At 35.7% G+C, this 11183-nt stretch overlaps 2 pseudogenes; both read right to left on the bottom strand.

Annotated features, from left to right (window-relative positions):
- Positions 1–250: 250 nt before the first annotated feature.
- On the bottom strand, positions 251–5566 carry LOC132034566 (1-aminocyclopropane-1-carboxylate oxidase homolog; annotated as a pseudogene).
- Positions 5567–7457: 1891 nt separating this feature from the next.
- Positions 7458–10460, bottom strand: LOC132034568 (polyamine oxidase 2-like; annotated as a pseudogene).
- Positions 10461–11183: the final 723 nt, after the last annotated feature.

Consider the following 11183-nt stretch of genomic DNA (forward strand, 5'->3'; position numbering starts at 1 on the left):
CCTTTACGTGTCATAGATTCCCGAAATTGTCATGCGTGGTGCGTTGTCAAATCAACACTTACATCGCGCGCATTAAAATACGGGGATTACATAGCTAATTAAATCGAGCTTACGAAATCCCATTGGATTAATAATGGGTATGTGAAAGCGAGATTGATAACATGATTCAACCTCACCAACAAGCGCGAGTCATGTAGCCCAATCAACTCAGCCTACTAAATCCCTACTTATTTCAACTCCAGATCTAAGTTCAGATTATTTTGTAGTGACAACTAGAATTGCCATCAGGTCCTTTTTTGTTGGAGTATTCAAAGAAGTCCTTCACTGTAGTTGCTCTATACTTTGGAGGATTGTCTTTTGATAATAACTTCCCAATTGGTCCATAAATCCTTGAAGATGTGAATGGCCCTGTGCTGAAGAAGCTTACATTAGATATTCTTGGACCAATTTTATTTGCCAATACCTGTGCTCTATGCTTTTGTACTCATCATTTGATATAAGCTGAAAAATAAAAAAATCTAATAAGACTTCAAGTTGAGGTTTCTTGTTAAAACTCATTAAAGGAGATTTATATTAATTCTATGAATTTATCGATGATCATTCTAACTTTTTAGTTTATTGCATCAAATTGCAATGGAGAAATAACTCAACTAAAATTATATATGTCACAAAACATTTATAAACGTTAAAAATAATGCTAAATTAAATCTCAAAAAATACAAGCAGGTTGTCACTTGTATAAATTTGTTACATAAGTATGGCTAGGCCAATAATTCACCTTACATAACCCACGTGACACCACTTTTAAAAAATAAAACAAAACCCATTTTCCAATCCTATCATGGGCACCTCATGTTTATATGTTTTGGGCTTATTTATTTCAGCAGAGTGATGCTTGTTATCCCACGAAACGGGACGTGCAGATAAAACTCCGGGATTACTAATCCCATCTTATCCCACTTTTTATCCCATCTACACTTGGGATCGACAGATATTAAAAAGTTATCCCACCAACCAAACATAAGATTAATTCCAATCCCATCGTGATTAATAATCTGTACCCATCCTATTTTCCTACCAAACGACCCCTAAGTGAGTCAAAAATGATTTTTCAGTGGGTGGTGCATACACGAATATATATCACAAGACAGCGGCAGCATACTTGTGTTTCTGGGATTTTGTCTCTGTCTTCTTTATTTTATATGTGATGATTTATAAGCATCACTGAGTTATTTTTCCGTTTAAGAAAATTAAATTAGTATTATAATAATGACGTAATAAATTGAAAATCAAATAAAAACCCATGAAACAAAGGGCAGCCGGATGTATGTGCATGTGGCATTCATATTCATCATGTACAGTATGATCATGACTTCTTAAATCCAAGGATTTAACTCATTAACCGAAGTTCAAAACTCGTATTTTTGTTAATAAAATTACTATTTAATACGTATAAATAATCTACGCAAACCATGTATAAAATGATTAGACCAAAATTTATAAACTAAAAGTTTTGGTCTACTGTGCCCAAAGGGTGTAATATAAGCCACGTTGATCTGACACTCAAAATCGTTGACCATTCAGGCGATCCCTAAAAATGCACTGTTACTCCTATATCCGACACATACCTAATAACATTTTTAAAAGTATGAGCAACATAGGATCTAAGTGCCCTATCCACACACATCAATGCCTCGATTTACAATTCCATGCCCGCGATCTATGGTGGACAATTAGCTAGAGCCGGGTGTCTGTAGCTGGTATGAGCTGTAAATTTGGCGAAGGATAAAAGTAAATTTTCTTCTCACTCTATACATGCATGCAAAATTGTATATATACTCATAATAACTAATATTTAACATATGTACGCCGTGTAATTTTTCGGCAGTGGTGTGTTACCGACCACCCTTTGCCTAAGGCGTTCTCCCGCCTATCTGTAGCGAAACCGATTGCCAAAGAGGGGAAATCGGCCAAGTCATACCGAATAATTTTATCATCGCTCCAAGATTCCGATTCTACGAACACTCAACTTGTCCTATGCCAGATCAATAAGGTTATGAAGTAAAGAATAAAAAAGACTTGCCTGAAGAATGTCTCCAATGTTGATAACTAAAGCTCCATGAGTAGGAGGAACATCAAGCCATTGATTCTCATGAAAAACTTGAAGTCCACCAATATCATCTTTGCAAGAGCACTGTGAAAAATCATTATCAGCATGTCTACTTGTGCCAATTGCAAGTTCTGGTTGTGGGCACGAAGGGTAGTAATTGCACAAAATGCCTAGTCCCTCAGCACAGCCCATTTCTTTGAGATGGTTAGGTTTGAGACCAAGAGCCTCTGATAATAATTCAAGCAATGTGTATCCCAATTTCATCACATGATCTGAGTATTCAATTGTAATTTCCCTACAAGAATGCAAAAGTTTGATAAATTAAAGGGACTTAAGTTATATACACTAATAGGAATATGACACAAGCAGTTGTAACATGTTACATTCTATTATATAGTTATCATATCAGATTTGTTATATGCCCTCACATGCTGTTGCAATTTTATCTAATAGCCAAAAATCAATACACTAACTGGTGCACATGGTTAAAGCGAACAACTATGAATAGATGATTCAACTGAACATTTATTATAGACAAGAGCGAAGCGTTCGACTTATCAATACATAAGAGAAAGCATCATTTTTGTAGTAATGTATCATGCTGCTCCTTGTTATATGACTAATTTGTATATTATTTTAATGTTTATTAACGAAAAACATGAAGTAATGATTGAAAAGTCAGCTTGATAGTGAAAATTGTCCGAGAAAAATAAAAAAGTCTCACATAAAGTGAAATACATTGTATAATTTTCAAAAAAAAAAAGAAAGAAGATATATTATGAAGAAAATAGCTGTGAGAAAATGTGTCAGTAAAGTGCATTTAAGCTAGCTTTAAAAAAAGGATATATTATTAAGCTTATATCTGATTGTGACATTTGTGAGAAAAAGATTCTGTTGGTGTCTTTCGTGAATACGTGAATAAAGGCTCACCTTAATTTTCAAGTTATTAACCTCACTTATAATGGTCGGTCACATGTAATTCTCTTTTTAGATTATGCACAGTGTAAAAAATCGCTTATATTGTAAGTATATAGAAGTTGAACTCATTAAAAAATACCCGTAAGTCTCAGGTAATTCCTCAGGCACATAGCAGGATTAGGAGCCATAACAGAATAAAGTGAGTCTCTCCAATTTGCTGCAAGAGCTTTATGACTAAACAGATCAAAATTGCAATTGTACATCACCTTCTCCGCAACATCTCGACTGTGGTATGGCTTCTTGATATCGACACCTTCTCGTGAAAAACGTCGTGCCCCATGCAACATTTTCGTCGAGTACTGACACTGGAACACCATGATTGATCACTTGAAGAAACCCCATGTCTCTGATGCTTCTTGAATTTGTTTGACTATTTTCTTTGTGGTTGATTGGATTTTTTTTGTTGATGTTGTGGAGGTCTATTAATGGGGAAAGGAAATGTGTTTTATTGGATTTATTGAGGTTTTTTTTTCTAAGGCTTCTGGATGGATGAATATTTGAGGTACTTTGTAATTCCAGCATCAATAAGACCTTTGACTCCAGCTTTTGTGTCATCAAAGGCTTTTAGTTCACTCTGTTTATTGGTAGTCTTTTTGAAAGAAGCATGATTTTGTTGTGTATTGGGGCAGCCATCTGTTTTGTTGGAGGTACAACTAATTAGTTGGTAGAATGGTTGAAATCAAATAAGATAGGTGTACTATAGGAATGGTTTGGAATCTTTACCCTGGGCTAGAGGTTCCGAATTTGAATTTTAAGAATTGTATCTTCAACTGAAGTTTCCTATCAAATTAACCTTTTCGATAAGGAGAGCAATAAAATATTTCACTTAATTATGCTAACATGCCCAAAAAAGGTAATAGAAGACTGAGAAATACAAATTTTGATTAGAGGAGGAGGAGAAAGAAAGGTGATTTGGAAATTGATTCACTATCATTTAGCATATTATAGTGACCATAGAGGTAGTTTTACTTGGAGAACAAGAAGGGCCCTTTAAAAAAATTTGTAAGCGCATACGAGGGAACATGGAGTTGGTGGTACTTGGGCACCAAGTATGGTCCTCGTCAAAAGTTCACATATTTTTTTAAGGCCTTTTTTTTTTAATAATATATGGTTGAAATTAAGTATATCATTTTTTTAGTCCTGTTCGTTTTGCCATAACTTTGTCTACGTTAAGACAAAAAGATTGGAACTAGCAGGAAAATAGTCTAGCTTATTCCTTGTTAATATTGAAGAATCTTTTTTTTCTTTCATGTTAATGGTATGGATTCATATGTTAGTTAATCATAATATTAACATGAACAACAATGTGTTGTTGTTCATGTTAATAATGGCATGATTAACTAGGCATATGAAGAGGCAACCAATCAAAGCATGTCTGAAGCACAGGATAACGCTATGAGTATTTGCTATGGATCATTTATAATATTACCGTATGTTTGTACTTTATTTATCAAGGAAATTCTTCTAGTTGTCAAAATTATAAGAGATAAACTACATGGTAGAAAGAATTATCCCTCTGTTTCATTTATATGGTAATTTGATTGTACCAGCTGAATTTGAATAATAATAAAAAAGTGGTTTTTGCACATGTCAAAAGTATCATAATACTTATGTTTTGGTCTTACATGTCATGACATCTTCATATGGCTACAAAAATAATGTTATTAAAGGGTAAAACGAATGCTTAAAATTAATGAATTTTCAAAAATAAAAATGTATCATTCGATTGAGATTCTGATAAAAATGTCATATAAAATGAACAATTTTTCGGTGAAGAGTAACAAGCTAGGGCCATCTTTGGAGATTTTTTCAGAACCATAGATTCATGTAAATGGTTGCCCTTTAATCAAAGCTGACCGTTTGCTAAATGACTAAACACTTGAAAGAACTTTAGTTAGTAACAAGGCTTGGGCAAATCAGTGTAAGCTTACGTGTTTGGCCGAACTCAATTTTAAGGGCTTATATCGTGTTAAAAAATTCACTAAATAAGTACAAATATTAAATTTCAAATCCATTTATTAGCACTTGAAATTGTTGTTTCAGAATTCCCAAACCCATAAAGGTAGAATGGTGAATCTGTTCCAAAGCAATTCCTTCTGCTACCTAACTTTTTCACCACTCATGGTAATCAAGATTATCCATACCTAAGCTTCCAACTGACTCTATAAATATACGATCCATACCTAAGCTTCCAACTGACTCTATAAATATACGTATACACTTAGTTCTATCTACCTTTTTTCTACATCTTCCTTTTTTCATAGTAGAAAAGAAGGAAAAAAGCAAGATAAAAGGTGAAATACTAGTCTATACATTAGCCTAAACCAGGACTGGTAGTTGCACCTGTTCTGTTCACCTCAGTGAATCTTGTACATATATATTTACATCTACTCACATACTGTTCCTTTCAATGCATATAAGGTTGCATTGTTGAAAGAAAGACAGTGAGAACAGGAACAATGGAGGACCAACATCCATTGCTCCTAGTATACTTCATTCAACACCTAATTTATCAGACATGTCATCGGACTAAATCGAAGAGTTCTTGGAACACAAGAATGTGACTTTCAAGGGTATCTCAAGTTGTTTACATGGGAATCAAGACTACTTTGGCTTCTGTCAGGGGCTGTTATTGTAGTGTTGATATTTAACTACATGCTTGGCTTTGTTACACTTACGTTTGTTGGACATTTAGGTTCATTGGAGTTAGCTGGTGCTTCCATTGCTAGTGTGGGAATTCAAGGCCTTGCTTATGGTGTCATGGTATGAATTTAAGTTATATATAGTGTAAAAAATAAAATAAAATTAAACTACCTGTGTAGTAGTCTAACATGTGATAAGATGCAGGTTAGTTACGATTTTTACCAGTTCACCAATTAATACTTATTGTATGGATTTACTTATAATTACCCTATAAGTGATCTGATTGTGTAATATAAATTTACACATCAGTAAAAATAAGGGGCAGCCTGCATTCATTCAGGGTCTAGAGAAAGGTCGCATCTTAAGGGGGTGTGATATTTTAACTGTTAGTGATAGAACTTAAATTCATAAAACGTTATAAAGATTGTTTGACTTTTATATAAATATCAATGATGCACTCGTTTCAAATCCTGGATTCACCTATAACATAACACTTGACTTGCACTTGTTGTTTCAAATCTTGGATTTGCCTGTATCATATATCTATGCGTGTAGAACGCTAACATGTGATAGCTGCATTTAGTGTGATAGCTGCATTTAGTTACGATTTTTACTAGTTACGTGAACCTAAACCCCACCTTGAAAGGTAGGCATTTTTCCGAAAGACGCCGCCTCAAGAGAGGAAAAGAGGAAAACAAGGAAAACAAGACAAAAGGTCGGATAGGGCCAAAAGATACCGAAAACATATGAAAACAAGGAATAACAAAAAGCGAGAAAGTCATGAAAGAACCGTAAAGAAAGGAGCATTAACTACTATAGATAAATAAGATAAACAAAGTACACGGCCCAACAAATATAAGCGAGTAAATAAAATGCGGAAATCAAATGGCAATACACAAATGAGCAAAACTGCAACTCCTATGGTGAAAGGATAAGCCACCTAGCCTTTTATCCTACTCTGAGTCCTCCACAGCCTCATATTACTTTCATCATAATATTGTAATTAAATTAGTGTTCATATAGCGTTTCTCGTTTTAACCTTAACGAGTGAATTGAGTTATCATTCAAACCAGTCAAATGCTTTTCTTTGGTCCAATTATGACCACAAGTAACATGAAAGTTGGGACAAATCACAACCATGGCTAAGATAGATTAATTGTACTGATCTTTGTTTAGATATTGGTTTACGACAGAATCTCAAAAAAATTATGCAATTTGATTAAAAAACATCATGTTTGAGAAAACTAATGAGCTAAAGAAATACTTCAGACACACAGAAAGATCATGTAAAGAACTCTTCAGCTAATTAGTCAGGCTTCTTGCACTTTAAAGTTCGGAGAATGATTAAAGTAAAGGAAGGGTGTGTTTGGTATGAAGGAAAATGTTTCTTGGAAAACAAGTGGATTTCTTACTTATTTTCTGGTGTTTGGTAAGTAAGCAAAAAAAAAAAAAAATATTCTAAGGGAATTTATCTGTTATGTAGCAAAACACTATGGGGTTGAGATGGGGTGGTGACTGAGGGTTTGGGAGTGGCGGGGGGTAGAATGGTCAAGGGGTGGGGGTTGGGGGGGTGCGTTGGGTGGGTGGGGAGGAGGCAGTGAACTTGGAATGCCACTTGTAGAACTACTTCTATTAGGGATGTCATTTTCCTCATTTTTAAGAACTTGTTTTCCTAGAGAAAATGTTTTTAAATATTTTATTAACCAAACTTTAAAAACCAAAAATCAACATGCATGACAAAGAGTTAATTCACAGAATGATGCTAAGCAGACAAAACAGAGAAGTGAATTTCCAGAGCAACTTGAAAAAGTAAAACCCAAAAGACATGGGAGCAAGAAAGGAAGTGCAGAATTACAGGAGCAGTCGCATTGGGAAGAATCCTCTTAAGTTGTGTAAATGCAAAATCAGCAGCAGCCTCATCAGACAGTTTCCCAGTGTCATGGGCCAGTTGCCTAGCAGGCATATAAACAAGGACATTATGGCCAGTAGCCTTGTGAAGATTAAGAAAGTAACTGCACTCATATGAGCTTTCTGCAACTACTCCCAAGAACTCAACATTTGGCCAGAACACGTCTTGAAAGTGCAAAATAATCTTGTTCTCAATTCCTACACCAAGTTCTTTAATGGCAGCCTCTTTCCATTCAGGTAATCTTGGTTCAAACTTGATGCAATTTGATTTTAGAACACCAAGAGGAATAGCAATAATGGCAGCATCAGCTACAAAAGTACTCCCATCCTCAACTGTTACCTTCACACCATTATAACGTCTAGAAACTTCTGTAACCCTGAGGAATGATTCCAAGAACAAATGAGTCACTAGAACTGCTAGGAAATCTTTGGGTCGGGGGTCTCAGGGAGGTATTCTTTACCTGTGATTTAAGCGAATGTCAAGCCCTTTTGCTAGTGTATTGATGACAGGTTTATATCCCCGGACCATAAGACCATGCCCACCAGGTAGCAATTCTTCCTGTATTTCACAATCATGAATCCGTAAGGCAAAGAAAAACTTCGAAAAACATTTTTCAAGAACAATAAACTATACTTATGCTATTTGATGTTTTCTTGTCAAACTTGACTAATAGGACAGCAATAATTACAATCACATATTTTTTATACAAGGGACATTTTCAGAGCTTCAGACATCTTAGATGGGGATCATGTAATCCCTTCACATATTCAAACCAGCTATAAGTAGAACTCAAATGTTAAATAAGCAATCAATAGATACTCTGTTACCCTATTTTATATGGCAAAATTAGCCTAGGAATAGAGCTTAATGAAGTAACTTGACTTATTGTGATAATAACAACAGAAGAAAAAACTAAAGTAGTTGATAAGTTAGTGTTATATGGAAACATTATATCATTGTTTAAATTAGTTCAAATCCTTGAAAGAAGTGAAATGTGTATGGAACAATATTATCCATAGACATAAGCCAGACATCTTAAACATCCCAACATGAAAGAGATTCTCTTTCTGAATAAACTGTCTTTTTAGTTGTATACTATGGTGAGACTTAGAAACAGTCCAAATGTCTCTGGAAGACAATGGTCAATGAGAAGATAAACATTCTTCCAACAAGTACGCTCTGTCAAAAAGAGTCAAGGGAACCAACCTGGTCCCAACAATTGAGTGATATGCTATCCGCATCTGCAGCAAACCAGCCTTCCATTCTGCATAGGTACCATTGCAAAACCTTATGAGCGAGGCCATTCAACCTGTATAAGGAATTTTGTCTTAGTATTTGGGGAGAGATGGTCAACATGTCGACAAAACGGAATTAAGTAGTACCTTAAATCGGGTCTCCTTTCAAAAACCATTGATATAGCACGACTGATAGACATGTCTTCACTGAATTCTTGCCTAATTTTACGAGTCTGCAGCCAAAGTGAGACATCTCATAGTCAGAAAATGTCGACGGATCCTTTCCTTACAGGAAGAATTAGACATTTAACAAAATGATTCATATAAATGAAGGTGGGTGGGTTGTGGGGGTGGGGGAAGAGAACATACCTCCTTCAAAATGCTCTCAAAAGTCTCGCCAACCTTTGAGACTAAGTCCTGGGGCACTTGATTACCCTCCATATCAAAAAGCCCATAACTGGAGAATCAACAGATATGTTAGTTTATTATCTTACGTGCTTTGAAAGGTCACTACAGAGAACTAGCAATTGCTAATGCCTCCATAAATCCACACAATGACATGTGGAAGTATATACACTTGATATGTAAGTTTTTATGCATAAATCTGATGCATTTTCAGAAAGTAGACACATGAAACGTAAGGACAACTTAGTATACAAACCTTTCCAGATCATGGTCGTACAAAACTGAATTGTCACCACTCGTTCGATAGAGAGGCAATCCTAGTTTTCCAATAAGAGGTGCCAAAGGATTCTCATTGCAGACGCCATGCAACCTAAACCAGTTAAAACTTTAATATCCATAGGAAGCAAAATGCACATGTTTACCGTGTAATAAACAAGCAAGTCATTACCATGATGCACCCAAGTCAACAGGAAAACCAAAAGAATAATCAGTGTGAACTCGGCCTCCAATTCTATCTCGTGATTCTAGCACAATCACCTGCAAGAAAATATTAACTTTAATGAAACATATCCACCATCACCATTATAGCAAGTAAGACATTATAAGATGGTCATATTTCTACAAATACAAAATTTCCAGGGCATACTTGAAATGACTCGTCATAAAGAGCCCGAGCAGCTGCAAGGCCTGTCGCGAGTTCACCACCTATTACAATGACAGATGAAGCAGTTTCACATACCTCCGTCCAACATTTGAGAAGCAAGGAGCTATGGAGAAAACAACAACTCACTTAGTGAAGCATTTTACCCAGAAAAAATGATAAGCTATCCATAAGGTATTAAGGTTAGATACGGAAATGTACAAAATCATGTTTGACATGATCATATAGACAGCCAAATCAGAAGGTGACGAAATTTTGTATTAGTACAAGCAAAATACCAAAAGGGCCTACTGCTTGCTTTTATTCGCTCACTATTTTATTCTTGTCCCGTGTTCAAATTCTAATCAAGAACTCATTTATACTAAATTTAGCAAACTTTGTCTCTTTGATAAACAAGATAGTTGGTTATTCTGGAAACAAGAAAGGACAAAACATCTCCTAAATGGCGGTTAACCGGTAAAAAGGTTTACTGATATGTTATAAACCTGGTCCAGCATATAAAATCTACTAGTAACCCATTATTACAACGTTACTTTGTGCCTCACACAACTGACACTAACTGTGTGATGCTTCTTTTTGTCTCACTAATTGATGGACCCAAATCTCACACTTTTAGCTCCACGATGCTGTGAGACAAAAAAAGATCGCACATGTAGTAGAGCCAAATGTGTGAGGCATAAAATAAAAAATTTCATCCCAGCAACAGAAAATCATTTAAAAGCATATTTCTTACATGTACTTCCACTTCACCATTTTCATGACGCAAGCTATCAAGATCATCAGTGATAATTGGGAGTAATGCGGGTAAAGTCTCTTCTTTTATAAAAATAATTAAAAGTAAAATACATGAAACAAAAAATTTGGTTGGGGGAGGGGAGGCGGGGTGGTTTGGGGGCAGGGGCAGGGGCAGGGGGGTTGGGGGTGGGAGGTAAGAAAAAATTTGGTGGTTTGGGGGGGGGGGGGGGGGGGATAGGGCGGGGTGTGGGGTGGTGTGGTTGGGGGCAGGGAATTTTTTTATTTTAAACAGAATATATATATATATATATGAAACAAACAATTCGGGGGTGGGGGGGGGGGGAGGGAGGGGTGTGTGGGGTAAGAACAAATTTCCCACTTTTATAAAAGTAAATGAAATATATGAAATAGAAAATGTAAGAGGCGGGGGGGGGAGGGAGGGGGGTATGATGGGGTGTCGAAAGAAAAATCTCCCATTTTTAAAATTTTGTTTATAAAAATAATATA

This window comes from Lycium ferocissimum, chromosome 10 (assembly GCF_029784015.1).
Source record: "Lycium ferocissimum isolate CSIRO_LF1 chromosome 10, AGI_CSIRO_Lferr_CH_V1, whole genome shotgun sequence".
Classification (NCBI taxonomy): Eukaryota; Viridiplantae; Streptophyta; class Magnoliopsida; order Solanales; family Solanaceae; genus Lycium; species Lycium ferocissimum.